General features: G+C 33.5%; 1 protein-coding gene across 3 annotated transcripts in view; it reads right to left on the bottom strand.

Moving 5' to 3' along the window:
- LOC149084428 (uncharacterized) overlaps positions 1-21,435 on the bottom strand; it is a 410,069-nt gene that overhangs the window by 182,319 nt on the left and 206,315 nt on the right. The window lies entirely within an intron of this gene.

Here is a 21,435-nt window from a genome sequence, read left to right as displayed (position 1 = left end):
CTCAAAAGTAACGACAGATGATTAAAAACTCGTGAAACACGAAAAAAATTATTGAAAACGGACAAAAAATTTATAAAAACTTATGAATGACAAACATGATTTAAAATAAAAAATGAATAGATAGATATCATATAAAAAATAAGAAAAATATATAAAATATGAAAATAACTATAAAATATAAGAAATGAATAAAAAGTACAAAAAAAAATAAATAACCAAATAAAATAAAAAAAATAACTGAATGAATAAAATATGAAAATAATTCGATGAATAAAATATGAAAATTATTCGATGAATAAAATATGAAAATAATTCGATGAATAAAATATGAAAATAATTCGATGAATAAAATATGAAAATTATTCGATGAATAAAATATGAAAATAATTCGATGAATAAAATATGAAAATAATTCGATGAATAAAATATAAAAAGAATTGAATGAATAAAATATATTAATGAATAGAAATATGAAAATAAATAAATGAATATACTGTAATGTAAAAAAAAAATATAAAAAATGAAAAATCGATAAATAGATGAGATACAGTCGAATCCCGTTATAACGAACACTTTTCTAATCCCTCAAATAAGTTTACATAGGAACAATGCAAACAACCTGAAATTCCTTTATAACGAAATTTGTTATAACGAAGTGATTTCTCCTGTCTTTTGGAGTTCCTTATAACGGAATTCGGCTGTATAAACAGAATCAATTGATAAAATAATAGATATGGATATCTGATTGATACATAAATATAATCATAATTACAAAAATTACGACGAAAACAATGTCTAAATACTCAAGATTGTTAAACCCCCGAAAAACCTCAAAAAAGAAAAAACCCATCGAAAATGCATAAAAAAAGCAGAAATGCTAAATCGTCATTCCGAAAAAACTACTCCGTAATTACGAAACCTTAATTTGCATCATTTTATAAATTACGTTCGTATATACTCTATAGAAATGCAAATTATTTTACTTCACCGCAACATTAACATAAAAAAGTAATAAAAAATGAGCACAAAAATAAACATATCTTGTTCCAAAACTGACATCGACGTCATAGGAAGAAAAAAATAAAATATTATTTTTCAGATCTATCTCTAAAATATTATACCTATGACACACACACACACACACATTTCAAACTAGCATTACAATAACAATAAAAAACAATCAGATAACAGCACATTGTGTACTCACACGTAACTTCACATCGCCCACGGTTCATTTGAATCAGAACATCATTCAAAAACCATAAAAACGTGATAACAAAATAAAAAATTGCATATTTTATTACGGTCGAAAGTAGGCATTATTATTTTTCTTCTTTTAAGAAGAAAATCATTTTTTGAACATAAAAAAGTAAATAATGGTCTTTTTTTTTTTTTTTCACTAAAGAGGAAAGCCATTTCTTTTACTATTACAACAAAGAAAGATACAAAATCATCTTCAATGGCGACCAAGAAGAAAAGATGAAACATCATCTTTTATTCGAACATAACATAAAAAAAAATCAAATAAAAATATTGTCTTTGTAGCTTATAAATATACTTTTTTTTGTATAATTTAAGATGCATATAAGACCCATAAATAAAATATTAAAGGGATAAAAACAAAATGAAAGAAATATGAAGTGTTTCTTAGGACTTTTAAATTTCCATTCCCATGCTCTGTATATTTATGGTTGGATGTGATTCGTTTCCGTGGAATAATGACATATTATGTATGTATGTATGTATTCTTTCTGGAAAAATAATGTAAGGAAAGATATATGCGGAGCCCTCTCACCCATAATCGATTTGTGTCTTGGATGTTTAATGGCAAACATTAATGTAAATTGATAGTACCCTTCTTCTTCGTTTAGGGAAAAAAAAATGAATTTTTATTGCCGTTTTTGTCATTTCTAGTCCAAAGACCTCCTTTTATGCTATTTCTATTTATTTTTTTGCGAATTTTAATTTAAATTCAGTGATTCTTTTTAATGATAGTGAAATGAGACGCATATAAATGATAAATTATCTCTTCCGTTGTCCCCGTTCATACATCAAAATTTATTTAGTGATGTATTTATCAGTAGAGACAAAAATAATGATGCGTTTGAGATATTTTATGGTATTAATTATTTGTGGTAGTGATTAATTATCAAATGGGTGTAAGAGAACGTGGATTTTGATTAATTTAACTTAATTATTATGGAAGTTAAAAAAGAATCGTTAATCGAGGGATAATCGGATCGATTGCTGTTTAAAATGTGTATATTTCCGCAAATTAAGGAATCAACTTTCTTGTTTATCGTTTCTATTGCAGTTTGAACGTTTTATTTATTTTTGTTTATTTTAAGGTAATTATTAATCCTTGGTGATTAATGAGACAGACGGGGAAATTTTTTGTTCAGTCTAATAGATGAAATATCGTAATTATTATTCGTTTTTGATGCTTGGTTTCTTTGCGAAAGGATTATCGATGAAGCGTTTACTCCGTTTATTTAATTGCTATGCATGGCATGATCGTACTCGCGCAGATAGGATTTCATGAGAACGTTAAATAAATGTTTATTAAAACGTAGTTGCATAATAGTTATGAAATTCGAGAGTAATTTCTTAGGTAATAGTGTTTGATGGGGTTTTTTTTTCGAAACGTGTGCGCTTGTAACTTTGCGCATGCGCAGCATTTGCCGATATTCTTTTCTCATCAACAGACGCGATTTTGAACTACCTTGTGGGATCAATTAACTCGTATTGTGTGTGGAAATATCAAAGATCGAGATTACATTATAAAAGTTTCATAGAAAATTTTCTTTTAAATGTGAATATAATGCAACCAATAACCGTATCGGTTACGTTTGAGAAAATTTAACGAATAAGCTTTCTGGTTTTTTTTTTTTTTTTGTTAAAGATATTGTGTAAAAGATTTTTTTTTTCAAGTTTAGTAAAAGATCTTTTATCACATTTTTATAGTGCAACCTCGGGCAAAGACCGAGCTAACCACTGCCTATGAAATAAAGGGTTCTTTATATATACAGTCAAACCTCATTAGTGCGTCACCCGGTTAACACGTCACTCCGCTTACCGGGTCACTTTTTGGAAGTCCCAATTGTCCTCAGGCCGGAATTGGCACAGCTATGGTTTACTCCGCTTAACGAGTCAATCCGCTTACTAAGTCATATTTTTGCTCTCCCAAGAGTGACTCATTAACGTACTCATTAACGGTTTGGCTGTATATTCATTTCCTTACTACAAGAGATAAGACGATTGACGAAAGTGAGAATCAGAGATATGTCATGCTTTTACTGAACACACCCACACACACCACACACCACACCAATCCCCAGCATATTTCATGCTGAAAAATACGCGATGAAAATCACCAAAAAAGTGCCAAATGCTGTAATAATTGCCAATTATAAGTGTAATTGAGAAAATTGCCAATTGGCGAAAAATTGAAGGGTTTTCGGAAATCACAGTGTTTTCAAATGTATTTCGATAAAAAATTTCGGCCATGACAAATTCATGAGATGAATATTATTATTTATTGTCATGACTACGGCTAGGATCTTTATGACCAAAAACTGACAGATGTGCTCTATAAAAAATGCATTAATGCCTAAAAAACTTAAAATATACCGTTAAATCATAAAAAGCGTGTCTTTTTAATTTTGCTCTCCCGAAATGTTCATAAAAATGTCTCGAGTTTTTGTATTTTGAACGAACGATACGATTTTTTTTAAAGAAATTTATAATATTTAGAAAAACACCATAATTTTTAGAAAATATATTTGTAATGAGAGGTGTTCAACATTTTGGGCCGTGTGCGGGCCACTTAATTGGTTTGATAACGTGTCGCGGGCCTTTTAAGTCATCTGGAAGTGTGCCGCGGGTCGCTTGAGTGATCTGAAACTGTGCCGAGGGACACTTGATTTGTCTGTAAATGTGACTTGTGCGATTGGATTATCGGGAACTATGTTGTGAGTTGCTCAAGTGATCTGTAAATATGCCGCATGCCGCTTAAGTTATCTATAAATGCAGCAGTTGCCACTTGAGTGAAGCGTAAATGCTGCGCGTGACACTTGAGTGATCTGTTAATGTGTCTCGTGCTGCTTGAGTGAACAGGAAATGTGCTGCGGGTTACTCAACAGATCTGTTAATATGAAACAAGCACTCATGTGATCGTTAAACGTGTCGCATGCCGCTCGGGTGATTTATGTCACGTGCCTCTTGAGAGATCTGAAACTATTTTTCAGGTTAAACTCAAGTGATATGTCTGTAAAATTTCCACTTGTTACTCAAGCAATCTGTGAATATGTCGCGCGCCATTTGAGTTATCTGTAAATGTGAAGAGAGTCGCTTGAGTTATCTGTAATTGTGATGACAGCCGTTCGAGTGATGTGCAAGCACATCGCGTGCCGCTTGAGTGAGCTGAAACTGTGTTCCGCGTTACTCCAGTGATTCGTAATTGTAGCGCAGTCAGCTTGTAAATGTTTCTTGGGTCATCTGTAAATGTGGAACTTCTGCTGGAGTAAATGAAAATGCGGCGCATGACACATGAGATGATTATTTAGTTATGAAATCACAAAAAAAAAAAAAAAAAATCGGACTCACTACTGTCGCCACCTACTTCACCAGACACCAACTCTGACCATATCGCTTCATTGCAATTTGTACTGCCGCCAGCTGGGGATCGATGAAGTTTAGGGAGGCTACTGAGCCTGTACTTCAGAGCGTGACGTCACAGTGCTTGAATCAGAAAGTCGCGTCTCCTGTGCACTTTATACTGATGCACTGTATGCGGATAGCGCGCTTGCCCCGCCCAGAATTGTCGTGTACTCAGTTGCCAAACAATTGTTTCTTCTTTTTGTTCCAAAGTTTGTGTTCTGTTGTCACCAAAGGCTTGTGTACTCTATTGCCACAGTCATTTAATTTCTCAGCGACCCGGTATAATGGAAAAATCTAAAATGCACTATTTAATGATTCGAACTCGCGTCAATCTCTCGTAAATTGAATAATTGTTTGCACAGGTGTTCACCTTCATGTACGTTAATTTTGTAAACACGGCGGTGATTCAATAACGCGCTATTACAGATGCGATACGCGGAGCGCTGATTTAATACTTCATGAAATGGGTAAATTACGGTAAATGTGATGAACCTCGTAACTCATTTATAGCGGGGCGCCCAAGTTACAATGCGCCTTCGGAACTTGAATAGAGTCAAACTTGAATAATACGAGGCCATCGCATCCACCGAGAAACGTGGACATGACATATATTAACGTGTAACTGGGTCATCGCAGCCTTAATTAGAAAGTGCAATCGATGAGGTCGGTTGGCTGGCCTATTGATGTACCGCGCGGAGCAGATTCTCGTGGCCGGCGCGAGCTAAGGGTAATGATTATAAAAGCGGCAGGATTTACTCTGATTACACGATAGAAGCAACGTTCAAGCAAGTGTGAGAGGTTGAAAACATAAACAACGGTTTAATTAGCGAAATTAAGGTGTAAGTAATTAATAAGGGGGATCCGATAAATCAACGAAGCAGGTGAACTTGATCCGGAAACTTGTGAAGTTCATGGGACGATGAAAGTTGACTTCCATATAGCTCGATACCTTTAGGTCTTGCTTCGCTGTAGCCACTCATAATCGCCTCAACCGACTTTTGAGACACAGATTCACTTTCATTACGTAAATTACTTTGTAGAACATGGTCTCGTAAGCTTAAACATTTGATGATTTCATACTCAATATCTACCGAATGATTCTGCATAATGTTGGGCACAGAGCCGCCCTAAAGGGGGTGTGCGACAGGCTTTTTTCATTATTATTATTTTGAATTTCCGCCAGTTCTGGAGTTATTTGCGCTTTATAAGTTCCTAATTTTCATCAATTCTGGATTTCTGAACTTTCATCACTTTCGGAATTGTGAATTCTTATTCATTCTGGAATTATTTCTTTCATTTATTTCTGAATTTCAATCATTTCTGGTATTATTTTATTAATTTATTCTGAATTTTCATGAGCACCGGGAATTGTTTCTTTCATAATGCAGTAGAACCTCACTTATAACGGACAGTTATAAAAATTTGAAAAGTTGTAAACATTTTTATCCGATGGGTTTAAAACTCATTATATATATATATATATCTGTAATATTTGGTCAGAACATATGGCCAAAAAATTTATTTTTGATCTAGTAGTAAGTCTTGCTAATTATAACTAATTAGAAGTGAGATGAATGCAATAATAATTAGTAAAATTGCGAATTTTCTGATTTTACCGGTAAACCTAGGTTTTACCACTCTTCGGGCTTTTACCGTGACATATATGCACGTATGTATTTAAAAAATTTAAACTCATTTATACAAAGTATTTCTCTACGCAATAGATTGAACATCGATTGCTGTTTTACTTGAACCTTGGCGCTCCGCATGACTCAAACCGCTCGCCAATCGGAAAAATTAAGATTAGTGCCGTATACAGGGTGGTAACTATCGAGCGCCCCAATAATTTTAATAAACAACGTTAGATTCGGAATGAGTGCCCAAAAGCACCCTAAAATCACTGAAAATTTTTTTTAGAACGAAATCAATATTGAGTAGTGCAATCAATAGGAAAAATCCAAAACCGAAAATTATTTTTAATATGTTAATTCATAACACACAGTAATAAGTTTGATTAAAAATTTGTGATTGAGTCGTTGTTATTATTTTACTGTTAAAACCAGTCACACATTCGTAAAGCGATAATTTTTACATCCTTCAATGGAGCCTTTTACGAGAAACAGTTTCGATGACAGTTAAAAACAAAAGTCCAAAGAGATATTGCCGTGTTATTGATCAACATGTAATCTGATTAAAATAACAACGTAAAATAACGATCGCGCAGTAAACACGTACGCACTGTAAGCACCTTCCCTCAAAAAACTTGACTCGATATTGAAAGTAAACAAATTGACACAATTTGGCAACAAAAGTGTTGATTTGGCTAAAGAAAGTTTCAAATAGATCTCATTTCGCTAACAATCTATAAATCTGGTGATAAATTCGCCAACATGGGGATGACGCTAATACGTAACTTATACGTAATGACAAAATTATAATATCACACTACATTGAGAGAAAAACTGCCAATCGTGAAGGAAGAAGAGAGAACCTTTCTTCTAATCGGATTGAATATTTCCGTTAATTTTCAAGAAGTGACAACCCGCTGCTGGCGGAGAAATGTACTTTCGTTGGCACATAACTTCGTTGGCACATTCTTTGGCACATAACTGACCGTTAGAAAAATGACACGCCACAAAATTTTAAAGCCTTATAACTCAATATTCGTCCGATCTAAAAACGGAAAACACTTTTCTATATTAGTTTTTCACAAGGAATCACGTGTATAATTATGGGGCGTCGATAGCTATCACCCTGTATACATACCTACACATCTTTTTCAATCCAACCTATGTCGAAGACAGGTTTTTTTTTATTTGATGCATGATGAACACTTTTTCATAACCACACACAACTACTACACTTTTATTGATGTATTTCTTTTAACGTTACACCCCCTATATTACTTATTCGTTATTAACCGGACTGTCATTATAATGGCTAAACTTCAACCTCTATTAGTCCGTTAAACGAGGTTCTACTGTATATATTCTGTCTATATTTCGTTTGTATACACATCATTACAAAATATACAACAGTGCTGAAAAATGTGTATGGATTTTTAGATGCCGATCTCCCCCACGAACAGAATTTACAAAATCGGACCTGAGGGGGTCCGGAAATTATTTAAAAAAAAACGCCTTTAGCCCCACTTTCACTTTCGCACTGGGCCTGTCATCTGGCATGGGCAACCCTAATTAGACATAACATTGCAATTGAAATACCGTATTTTCATTACAATAATCCACGGTCTATATAGGAAATCGTCCGAGTTTATTATTGCGTGTTTTATCTGCGCCGTTTTTTTTTCTGTGAGGCAGGAATGGCATTGAACATTTTTTGAAAACTTAATTTATAGATGGCGAATAGACGAGAAAGAAGATCCGGGCCTCATATGCAAAGGAAGGCATACATCATGAGATCTGGTGCCATGATTTTAAAATGTAAGTATGTACTGGTATAATCGTTGGGGTCAAGTGATGGTGATGCCAATGATGATGAATTTTGAGCAACTTTTAAGTGAGTCAATCACAAGTATAATAACTACTGTTTTAAAGTGATTTTGGTTAAGTCATTTTTAAAAAAATTACGAAACTTCCTGCTTATTTATTATAAAACTTCCCACATAGATTTTTTTCTATAAACTTACCATAGGGATGTCAAATGTAAATAGAACAGCTTACCTCAGGGGGCCGTGGATTCTAACACAATTGATACGTTCAAAAACAAGTACGATAAACATAGTGGGATAAATCAAGAAGCTATTCATACTTAGATAAGAAAACGATAATCCTTTTTATGGGCATCTTTTTTTTAAGCCACCTCGTTGGTCAATTTACCTGTTGTTGCGTTTGTATTTGTATTTACAAGTTTCTTCTTGTACCCATACAGTTTTAATATGTTATTAAAGACTTCTTCAGTATCTACCAGGATTTTGTTGGTAAGCTAATGAACGAATCTGCGACGGGGGAAGATATTATTAATGCTCTACCCGAATTTGATAAGTTTTAAAAAACGGCAAGTATTAAAATATTTTTACCCGTCTTGAAAATTTAGGAAACTGGAGCTGTGTCTGGTTCATGCACTCACGTCTTCAACTGGAAAAAAATTGATATTTTTGGGCATGTGCATTCAGCATGTATATTCAGATTTTCGTTCGACCATAAAGGATTAACTATGACATGATAATATTGAAATGAAAATTCATCAAGACAGACGACTGATTTCTCACAAAAGATTATAGATATCATAATGAAGACATCCATTAAGGATGCACCTTGTCAAAACGACACAATCCATCAGGAATGCATTGTATCAACCCGAATGAATACATTATAACAAATCCTTATCACATTCACCCGAACAATAGTTATCTCTATGTCCAAATTCAGTCCAAATCTCACTCCACACACACACCACACATTCTCCGAAAATCCCAAGGACAATCCATACTCGCTCGCTATATATGACAAACAGGGAACAGCGCCCTACATAATAAATGCATATTGATTTGACGTAGGTATTGAGAACAATCAGGGCAGAAAATCCAGTTCCCAGACTTCGAGACTTGGCTTCGTTTATATAACCTTAAACACAATGTGTACGGATATATCTCTATATCATAAAGCTCAACAAATAACGAAGGATCCGGAGAAAGTACCATTTCGCTCACTACTTTTTTTTGGATTGTATCCAAAATACGGATTTTCGGGAAAGTTGATTTCTAAGAGGAAAGGCATCATAATACTAAACAACCGATTCTTCCTAAAGAAATTAAAAAAAAAATAATAATAAAATAAATAAATGAAATATTTTTAAGCTTTTTAAATATAAGAGAATTAGAGCTTTAAATTTTTAAGAATTTCCTTAAAAAGAAAAACGAGAGACGTGATAAAAAATTTGTTGCCAAGAAAAATGGAAAAAAAATTGTATAAAATTAAACGGGGAAAAACACTAATGGGATTTCTTTCCCTCCTCCATCTTGCTTTCTTTCATGAGTCTTTGTTGCGACGTTTTTATGGCAATTTTTTTTACGTAAAGTGATTTTTATTGGATTGTCTAAGATGATTTTGGAGTAAAAAAAAAAATCCATGGTGTAGGAAAAAATAAAATTTTTTAAACATGCTTAGTTATTATACTGTTCTAGTTTGAATTTATTGTTCATGAGAGTTATTTGATTAATTAATTAGTTGCTAGAATGAAGTGAGTTACTAGTAATAACTGGTTAAGAGAGTCAAGAGTAATGCGTACGTACTAGTGAAAAGTATGAATCTTTACTTTTTACCGGCAGCATTCAGAATTGAATTGTTTTTCTTTTTGATATGCGGAATAATACAGAGTGCTGGCTTCAAGTGGCGACAAACTCAGAGGGGTGATAATAGGAACCAAGAATAACAAAAATTGCCATGGAACATATTACCGCAAACCACGTTTAGTCGATGAAAATCCGCTAAAATACATACGAAAGCACACCCTGATGTCTCTGAGCGCGTCCGAAACCGTTACTTCGTTGCTGTCGGCTGTGCAATGGCCTTCGCGGCCGTAATCTTGAGAACAACTCCTGTAATAATTTCTCTTCGTCTACTTTCTGACACTGAACTGTGCTGCACAGGCTGTATTGTAATCCATGCTGTCAAGTAAATGATTTTTGTACTTATTTTATTGGCCTTTTTGTCCCACTCGACGTAGCACCGTTCATAGATAGATAGAACCGCGCACAACCCCGGACTGATGCAAAGCAAACTTCCGTTACCTCAAAAGAGGGAGGGCTGTGCTGGAAAAATTAGCAAAGATTAATATTAGTGGCACCCTTGCTCGCAGTTATAAAATCACTCGCGTCGTTCTCCCTATGAAGACAGCTATCAAGTCGATGTAACGTACGAGCCATTGGACTAAAAATTCATAGCTGAACCTAATGACCAGGGAGAAAAATTGCACGTGCGCCCAGTGGCGCATAAGACCTGGAGACCGCAGCTTGGGATTTCAAAAGACCCAACACCCTTCATAAGTGTTTTTGCGATTTTCACCGACTAAACGTGGTTTGCGATACCATGGTCTATGGGGATTTTTGTTCTTCTTGATTCCTAGTATCATTCCTCTGAGTTTGGCGCCGTTTCAAGGCAACACCATGTACGGAAGGGAAAATAAATTTGATTTCTAGGAAAGGAATCATAATTTCAAACAACCAATTTTTCCTAGAAAAATTCAGTCTTTATTTTCTTCAGAATTTTCTTTTTGAAATTATAAAAAAAAGGACAAGAGACGTGATAAAACATTTCTTGGCAAGTAAAATGATGAAACAGTATGGGACTAAGCGGGAAAAAAGAACCAATCGAATTTTATTTTCTCTCCTCCATCTTGCTTTTAAAAGTCCTTGTTGTGACGTTTTATGGGGATTTCTTTCGGTAAAGAAATGATTTTTATTGGGTTTTTAAAGATGATTTCCATCCATGATATGGAAAAAAAAAGTTTAAAACATGTTAATTTGTTCTAGTTTGAAGTTATTATTCAAGATTAGTTGATTAATTAATTGATAATGTTTGCACCCATACCTTTTACGGGCCGAATTGAGAATTAAATTTCTGAAAATGCAGAAGAATATTAAAGAAAAAGTTGATTTTTCCAGGAAAGAGGCATCATATAATTAAACAACTGATTTTTCTTACAGAAATCCAACAAATAAACAAAAGAACATTTTTAAGCTTTTTAAATATAAGAGAATTAAAGCTTTAAATTTTCAAGAATTTTCCTAAAAACGTAAGAAAACAAACGAAAAATAATGCGAGATAAAACATTTCTTGGCAATAAAAATAGAAAAAAAAAATTGTAGAGAATTGAGCTGGGGGAAAAAAAAAACAGTGACGTACTTTGTTTTTTCCTCCATGTTGCTTTTAAGAGCTCTTGTTGTGACATTTTTATGGTAATTTTTTTCATAGGGATTTTTATCGGATTTTCTAAGATGATTTCATTCATGACGAAACCAAATAAAAAGTTCAAAATGTCAGTTGTTATACTGGTCTAGTTTCAAGTTATTGTTTGTGAGAACACCTGTTTGAATAATTACTAGAATGAAGCACACAACTAGTAGCAACTGGTTAAGTCAAGTAATGCAGAATGAACTGAAGCATGCACCTTAGAATTGAATGATGATGAATTATAACTAGGGATACGTAAATTTCGTATTTACGAAATAACCGCGAAATTTACGAAATAAATGCGATAAATGCGAAATTTGCCAATTTTAATAATAATTTTAAACGAATAAATGCGGAAATTTGATTTTTTACAATTTTTAACGAAATCTAGGTAATTTACACTATCTCTAGTGAGAAAGTCGTAATTTTAGTCAGCACTTGTGAGTAAGCTTGAAAGGGAAACCACGAGCGTTACTTCTTTCCCCTCCGACATTGCGTTAGATAAGAATACAATCAGTTCGGTTATAAGGTTATATGTAGCATAGCCCCTAGGTGATTTGTCCAGGGTTTTTTTGCAGCATGTTCGAATTATTTTCTTGGTTAAAACCATTCTTTTCGTTGGTTATATCCACAATGTATGCTTTAAGCAGGGTATGTGGTAACAGAGGTAAAAATATATAGTCGTGAATGGGCCAAATTTTAAGAATGTCACATCCGTATGTTATATCCACTGCTTATATTACATCCGGGTTATGTTATATGTGTACTCCACTGTATATGCAACTTTTTGGAATTTCGGGAAAGGATGCTATAAAAGCATTTGAAAAATAAGGTTAAATTAGAAGACAGTAGAGATATATTACTACAATGTCAGATTTCAACTAAGTACTTTTAACACTTTCCAGTAATACGGCCGGTTATTTTGAATGCGAATTTTTTTATTTCAGCTATGTTTTATGTATTCGAAAGTTGTGTTTTTTTTTGTGAATGAATGTGAAATTTGTCATTTAAATGTCTTTTGTAAATAGAAGCGAAATTTCATATTTTAAAACTTTATTTATTTTTATTTTTTTGCGAAATTTACTTATCTCTAATTATAAACTGTAGGATAGCCTTCCTTATATGATAATAAATTAATTGTACGATAAGTTAACTGTCAAAGTATTTTAGATATGGAATTATATTAACATCCAAAATATAATATTTCTGTGAATACTGTCAGTACCAAACGTTCGCTGACTCGACTGCCAGTATTTGTCTGTATGAAGCAATACAAGTCCCATTGTAATGGTCAAGGTCACCCATTGCCCAAATATAGGTGACGCGTGAGACTGGATCTCGTGGCCAGTGGAGTTCGAGAGTGTTTCGAACGAGAAAGAAGTGGTCATGACGTTCGTCCATGCCGTGTATTGCGTTGTAGGCGCTGTTTCTTCCCCCATGTGATTTGTATTTTTGTGTAAATAAATTGCTTTTCCGAAGAACGTATGCCTACACAATTATAATTTCGTTGCATATTTTGTTTTGTTTACTTTCCGTTTGCTAAAGTTTTTAGACAAATTGAGATGATTTCATTGATTATGTAAAAAAAGTCAAGACATTTTAATTGGTGTATTGTTCTAGTTTGAAGTTACTGTCGGTCGCGAGAGTTATTTCTTAATTAATTTATTGATTAATTAATGCAATGATGTACACAACCAGTAATAACTGTTGAAGCCAAAAGCAATGCATAATACTGAATTATACAATACATTGTACTGAATTATACAATACATTGTACTGAATTATACAATACATTGTACTGAATTATACAATACATTGTACTGAATTATACAATACATTGTACTGAATTATACAATACATTGTACTGAATTATACAATACATTGTACTGAATTATACATCATAAGAACTATATAGTATTTCAGTATTATGCTATACCGCATAATACTGAATTATGCATCTTTTACTGGCTGAATTCAGAATTGAATTTCTTGAAATGTAGAAGAAAAAAATATAGTTGATTTCTAGGAAAGGCTTTTCCTATATAGACCGACTTTTCCTAAGGAAATTAAAAAAGTAAATAAATACGATTTTTAAGCTTTTTTAATATAATAGAATTAAAGCTTTACATTTTTGTAATTTTCCTTAAAAAGTTAAGAGATAAACCATTTCTCGGCAAGTAAAATGAAGCAATTTTGTATGAAATTAAACGGGAAAAAACACTTTTAGACTTTTTTTTTCTCCTCCATCTTTCTATGAGTCCTTGTTGTGATGTTTTTATGGCGATATTTTACGCAAAGTGCTTTTCAAGATTTCATCCACTATGTGGAAAAAAGTCAAGACATTTCAAATTGTTCTAGTTAGAAGACATTATTCGTGTGAGAGTGATTGATTGATTACTGAAATGAAGTACATGATTAATAACTTCTTTAGCTCAGAGGTGCATGGTGCCGAACTATGCGCTTCCACTTGATGATTCAACAACGATGCGGAACACCCAGGAACCTAGAGTGGTGGTACTGGGTGCTAACTGTGATTACAGAGACACTTACCCTGAACAACCAAATAAATAAAAAGTGATGTTATTTATCATAATAAACTAATTTTATGACATGTTGACTATCAAATATCAAACTATTTCAGATATAAAATTATTAACGTCCGAAATATAATGTGGCTTAATATGCTTTCGGTATATGTGGCAGAGATGAAAGTAAATACTATAGATAGGTACCATCTATAAAGATGTGATATAAGTCCATGTTTCGTTTTAACTAATTGTCTATATTATTTTTGAGATTAGCGTACTTCGTCACTTTCATGGCATAAGAAATTTTTCTTATGTCATGCGCCCTAAATTTGAAAAAAAAAGAAAGAATAAAAACACTAGTAGTTTACATGTCAGATCATTAAATTTAGTTTAGTTAATGCTTAAGAGATGGCGAAACAAACAATTCCACTAAAATTAGTCCGGTACAGGGATTGTCAAGTTTTTCTTTAAATGAATTTAACAAAATCTTTTATGACCAATACTTGACTTGTGTAACTTGTTTACAACAATTTTGGAACAATGGGAGCGCCTAATCACCTCGTCTGCTTGATCAGAAATTTATATACTAACCAAGAGGCAAGTGTAAGAACAAACTATGACTTCACTGAATGATTTGGAATTGAAAACGGAGTTCGACAAGGATGCACCCTTTCCCCCCAAACCTATTTGCTCTGTATGGAGAATATATAATGAGAGCCTCCGATTTAGAGGAAAATCTGATGTTCTGAATCTAGAGGAAAATCTGATGAAGAAGCAGGTGTGAAAATTGAAGGAAGAGAGATCAACAACCTTAGTTGATGACACAACTCTGGTGGCAGAATCTAAAGAGGACCTGAAGAACGTTATATATCAAGAGAAAAAACAGAAAGTGAGAAGCTTGGACTCTCTAACTAAATACGAAAAAAACAAAGATCATGACTACAGCAGATATTCAGTTTTAAACTAGATGGCGGAAGTTTTGGGATTGTGGACAGATTTGATTTCCTAGGATCAAGAATTGTAAAAGAGGGAACATGCAGAAATAAAAAGACGAGTAGTTCTGGGTAAAACAGCCATGAGAAAGCTTAATATAATAATTAAAAGCTGCCTCAATGAAAATAATTGAAATAAGAAAATAATTGATTCCTTCGAACTTTGGTGCTGGAGGAGGATGCTGAGAATTCCATGGATAGCTAAAAGGACTAACAAATCGGTTATCGAAGAAGTCAAGGTTGACTATATTCTCTAGAAGCAAGTCATTAAACAGAAACTCTCTTATTTTGGCCATGCAATGCGTACAGAATGCTCACTAGAAAAAACGGTAATGCTTGGAAGAATGTAGGAATGAGAGGAAGAGGCAGACCAAGCACCAGATGGATAGAGGAGGTGTTGCAAAGCACTGGAATGAAGCTAGCACAACCGAGACATGCTGTGAATGACAGACCAGCTTGGAGAGCCATGATCTATAGAACCGACTCTACCACCAGGAGTCGAAATCGACTCGATGGTTCCTATAACAACAACAACAACTTGTTTAACTAAATTTAAATTTCTTTCTTCAAAACCAATTCGGTCCACAATACTTTTCTTCAACAACACCACCAACAATTGTTTTCGCGACCGAGAGATATATGAGCCCTTCGTATATTATTTTCGGCTGTCTTGACTCGTATTCATTATTGATTATCATACTAGCAATCATAACACTGTATTATTCAGCTTTCTTGACCGACAGTAGAATTCATGCTACATAGTATATTTTCGAATCCGTTTATCATTAATCTGATCCTAAATACTGTGTTTCCTGCTTTCCTGAATGCCAAACAACCTTTTTATTCAACAATATATTATTATTATTAAAAAAAAAAAAAAGACCGCGATCAACTGTATGCTTTTTTTGAACGCAAACAGCTGAACAATCTCTTTCTGAACTAATAATCCTAATCAAATTGCCCTAATCTTTCTTGAACTACTCGATTAGCAATGAATTACAACAACACGTGATAACCATATGTAATTACTTTTGTAAAATTTCCGTGAAATGACACTGGAAGTTACAAAAAAAAAAAGAATCCAGAGATTCATCTTAATTATTAATTTGACGTGTTTGACTTTAATAAATCAAAACTGTTCAGTAAAGTTTCCATCCTGATTAACAACAGCTCGATAACAGTTACTAAGCGCAAGAATTTTAAATTCTATTAGTTTTACTTATTTACTACCAATCATGAAATCTTATGGAAACAAAACTATTATCAGATCTAATTCACCAGACATGCATCTTGACGGTAATAAGTCTGATCAAAGAAATATTTTATGATCAAATTATACTTAAAAGGACAAGTATTACCCGCCTAGAGGATACACGGTATTTTGGAAAAACAAAAAAAAATATATATATCGATGACAACGTTGATCACAAAACAAAAAGGCTTATCCCTTGTCTTATGTCTAACCATTAATTACTTTTAGTTCATTAAGACCGTCTCTTTTTTTTTCTTACTTCTCTATTCTTTTTTGGTATTTTTCTTGTCAGTAAATTGAGTCAGGATATGGCAGTTTCCTTGTTACATTGTTACAAAGTTACCTTCTGTAACAAAAAAGAAAAGCAATTAATATCTGTCATTTTACTAGACCGACAAGCTCTTATAATCGAAAAGAATAGTACCGCTGAGGTAGGTGATAATCGATTTTCTTCTCTTTGAGTTCATCGAAAAAATTATCGAAAAATAATATATATATTTTTTGCTTTTAATCTGGATTTTTATCGGTGAAAATCGTGTTTTTTTTCAAAGATTTAGTTTTGGTGAAGTAGATTCAAGTAGTAATCATGTAATCTCTGAAAATTCTACTTTTTGTGTGACAAACATGGAACTTGGCTCTTTGATTCATGGCCCAATAGCCAGTTCCGTAGAATCAATTAAATGCTCAGTTCATTCGTTTTTTCAAAATTCATTCGATCTTTTACAAAACTAGAGAAAATTAACCAATAAGCGTATCGATTACATTCAATAAGCTTATTGTTTTTTTTTTGTTTTTTTTGTGCAAAATCTTTTATCCACCTTTTACACTGCAATTTTAGGGTTTACATAAATTTCATGTATATTCAAGCTGTAAAGCGGAAGGGAGTTTAAATATTTTTGGATTTTCCGGGCCGCATTGAAAGGACAAGAAACTGCTCATCACTGGAATAGAAATGCTGAGTTATATCTGTCGTGGAATTTACTGGCAATTCAAAAGCAGTCGATAAAGTCGATTTCTTATCGGCAAAAACAATGGAAAATGTGGAACTATATAAAATATTGAATAATCCTTATATTTCTTTTAGATTTAAAATTTTTTTTTATTGAATTTTCATTTTTTAAATAAATATTATATTTAAATTCTGAATTGTGTGCACATTACCAAAAGTAAATTAACTACACTTGTTTAAAAAATCCCCATTTAAAATTTTTCATCGAATTAAATTCATAGAAAACAAAAATAACCCGGCATTCAAGTATTCACAGTTCTCAGTACACTTAATACGGAAAACTTTTATTAACTTTTAAACAAAAACTGCTGGGAATATTTCAGATGTAAAAAAAAACAACTACATTTACCTTTTGTAGGCGGGATAGCAGAAATCGCTGGAAACCCCTAAAAAATGCTATATATCTTTTATAAATATTTTTTGTATCCTTCCTCCAAATTTCCAGCAGGTGCGAAGTAAGGAGTAACGGGAAAAGTGTTTCATTGAAAAAATCAACTCTAAAAAATATCTCGGCTTGTCAGTGCTATAAATAAGAGGCTTTCAAAGAGGAGAGGTAACTCGTCAATGACACTTAAAAGGTTAAAATAACAAATACTACTTTTGGCTACATTGGGAAAACAAAAAATATTTTGGGTTACATTGGGAAGAACAGAAACTGCTTCCGGCAACATTGGAAGAGCAAAAACTCTTTTGAACGTCATTAAAAGAGAAAAAGAAACTGCTTCGGGCTGCGCTCGAAAAACAAACTATAGGTGATGGGAATCTGTTTATAGCTTGCTATCCCAAGTCGGCAAAATAAGCGGAGCTCTTCCCGTTCTTTGTGATGACAGGAGACACGTCCCATCCACACGAAAGGGTAATAAACTGTGAGAAATATCTATTCAATGCTAGTTCGCTATAGGTTGTTGGATATTGCATTTATAAATTTTTTCTTTGTCGTATTCATCCCACTAACTCTAATAGATGGGTGTAGCTCCTTTACGATAATCTCCGTTGCAAAATTTGCTTGCAATTCCAAAACGGTCAATAAAATCAATTTCTTATAGACATGAAACAATGGGAAACCTGGACCTAAAAAAATTTAATAATTACGTCATATTTTTATTGGATTTAACATTGTTTTAAAATGAACTTCCATTTTCTAGAATATTAATACTCCATTTTAACCTGTGAATTGTGCATATTTCTGTAAGTTTTTATATTAACTACATGCGTTTAAAATAACTCAAAATGTTTCCATTGAATTAAATTCAGGGAAAAACCATTCAAACTTCTCGGGGGCTGTTATATCGTGTCCGAGACTTTATATGAACAGTTTTCCCGCTGCTGCGGGGGACATCATCGGAAAACTACCATGTCCTTGCTTGCCATCATCTTCACCGATGATGTTCATCTCAGTAGTGAGAGAAACGTATTCTGACAAAAATCTACGGCATAACAGCCCGAAAAGTTTGAATTCCCTTATAAAATTCAATCGTAAAAAACCTGTGCTTTCTCTTTCCAAAAATAACTCAATCATTAAGTGGAAAGCATTCCCGAATTTGAATGCAATATAGATATATGTATATATTTATTTATTTTTCTACTTACATAAAGACAATCATCGCTTCTGTACGGGAGAGACTCGTATAAATGCCGTATTACATTGCCGTATACAGTTTTACACAGTATACACAGTTTTGTATACAGTGCCGTCTTAAGGCATGGGCCCACCCGGGAAGGGCCCGGAGGCCTTAAGAGAAAAGGGGTCTCACAAAAATGAGATCTGGTTGAAACTTTCGAGAATTTTCCCGTTAGGGCCTCAGAAAAATCACTCGGCCCGGGGGTCCATGATGCTTTTAAGACGGCCCTGGTTGTATATTGGCTGTAGGTGGTAATTTTAACATTTTTCGATACCTTTTTGTAGTATCCGCCGACTCTTGAACGAGAACTATTCCAGACGTAGCAGAAAACTCTCCCAATTCAGGAATAGTTACCAAAATTACTTCAGGCTTGATGATCTCACGACGACTTTTTTTTTCTCCAACTTTCGTACAACCGAAGATTTCCGTAAATTAGAATCTCATGTAAGAAGCATCGAATTCAATTTTTCTAGAAATTTAGCAATTAAGAAAGCATATTGTCTTCTCAGGGGAAAAAAAGCAGGAACAACACCTGATAAGAATTTGTTTAGCAATTACATAACTCGACAGCAAACGCGAGAGAACAGACAATGGGAAAAAATGAAATAAATTAAAAACGATGTCAGACGTTTTATTAATATTAATTTTTTCCCCTTTCTTTGGTACTTCCTTGGGAAGTTGTAACGCTTCCTGTGATTTTTCATCTCGAGGATATTACTTAAAAGTTTTTTTTTTTTTTTCCTCTCTCTTAAATTGTTTTTTCCTCGACGAGGAAGTTGTAACTTTATCAAGGAAATGAAGTTGCTCTTCTTGTTCTTCTTCCTCACAAATTACAGAGTTTAAAAAAAGAAAATGTAACAAAACATCCTTTCCTGTAATATACGGATGGAATCTAGAAATCCTTTTCTTGTACTACAAACGCATGAAGAAAGCGAGAGGAAAAAGGAACGTGGCGAGGGTTTTGACCTTGCTGCGGCATTGATCTGTGTCATGGACACTTCCTTCCCATGATAAATCTTCACTACGAAGATTATTATCACTAACTAGAAAGGAAGTCTATTACAAATGTTTCGGATCTATCTCATTGTAGATATACCGGCACAGTGGATGTAATAAATCACCGCAGTCACGCGTGGAACTTACTTATTCTAATACCTGGGTGCACGTTGTTATAAGTGTGGTGACTACGCGGGAGTTTTTTAAGAAAGCGTTGGGTGTATCTGAAGATAATCACGGTGGTAGAGTAAGATGAATGAACTCATTTGTTGTGGATGTTCGCTTTGAAATGAGATTTATGCGATTGAATATTAAGTTTAACACAATTTGTTTACAGTAGCGTAGTGAAAAAAAAAACCCAAATATTTTTGTTATTTGACCCTCTATGGTTTGGTGTATATTTGAATATACATGAGAAATGAGTAGGTCACAAAACCCTTTACAACAAATCCGTGTTTCAGTTTTTTCGAAATTTTAGAAAAATCTTTTAGTGTCGATTCAATACAAAATACGAATTCAGATTTTAAGACGGAATGAATCGGATTCATTTCGGAGCATATGCACTATAAAATGAATACTTTTCTACAAAAAAAATGGATACTTTCCACAAAAAAAATGGATACTTTCCACACAGAAAAGCGGATACTTTCCACCATAAAACGGATACTTGCACACAAAAAGCGGATTCTTCACACAAAAAGTAGGTACTATCCTTTCTAAAACGGATACTTCCACAAAAAAAATTGGATTCTTCCACACAAAAAACGAATGCTTTCCACTATAAAACGGATGCTTTCACACAAAAAACAGATGTTTCCTTCTGTAAAACGGATACTTTCTTCTATGAAACGAATAATTTTCACTTTGATAATAATAAACCCTACGGAATTTTGCAACGGTTAATAATCTTTATCATTAATCGTCAATTAATTAACTAACGAACAATTTATGTAATAATATCGACACAAGAATTTTTTTCTCTTCCATTTTGAAGGAAAAATAAAAGGTTACCGCATCCTGTCCGTGATATGATTAGTTTCTTTTTTGTGAATCAATATAAAGATAATCACTACAGTAAGAGCCTGCGGCGGCTTCGTATCCCCGTTTCGACACGTTCGCGCTGAAAACTACGCCCGGATACTGATTCCGGCATCTACCTTCTATCGTTTAAATCTGTGTTGTACCTTTTAAATTAGAATATATTTCAATATACAAATAAACACCTATACATGGTTACATAGAGGGTTAACATGTATGGTATGAACATCTCAGTGGATATCTATATACTCTTGTGTCTTCTCTTTTGGAGGGGAAAAGCAAATAATAACTATTACATTCACGATGGAGGACTGATAGTAGTCACTGCGAGTAAGAAATGAGTTAATGATGCCTGTGCATTAATTTTAAAAGTATTCAATATTGATATTGAAAAATTAAAAAAAAAAATCCCTGACAGAGGGGGT

This window comes from Pholcus phalangioides, unplaced genomic scaffold (assembly GCF_987345545.1).
Source record: "Pholcus phalangioides strain wild (caught in Gottingen) unplaced genomic scaffold, Ppha-v1.0 ptg000008l_1, whole genome shotgun sequence".
Classification (NCBI taxonomy): Eukaryota; Metazoa; Arthropoda; class Arachnida; order Araneae; family Pholcidae; genus Pholcus; species Pholcus phalangioides.
The sequence above is the reverse complement of the archived record's forward strand: the minus strand, read 5'-3'. Positions and strand labels throughout refer to the sequence as shown.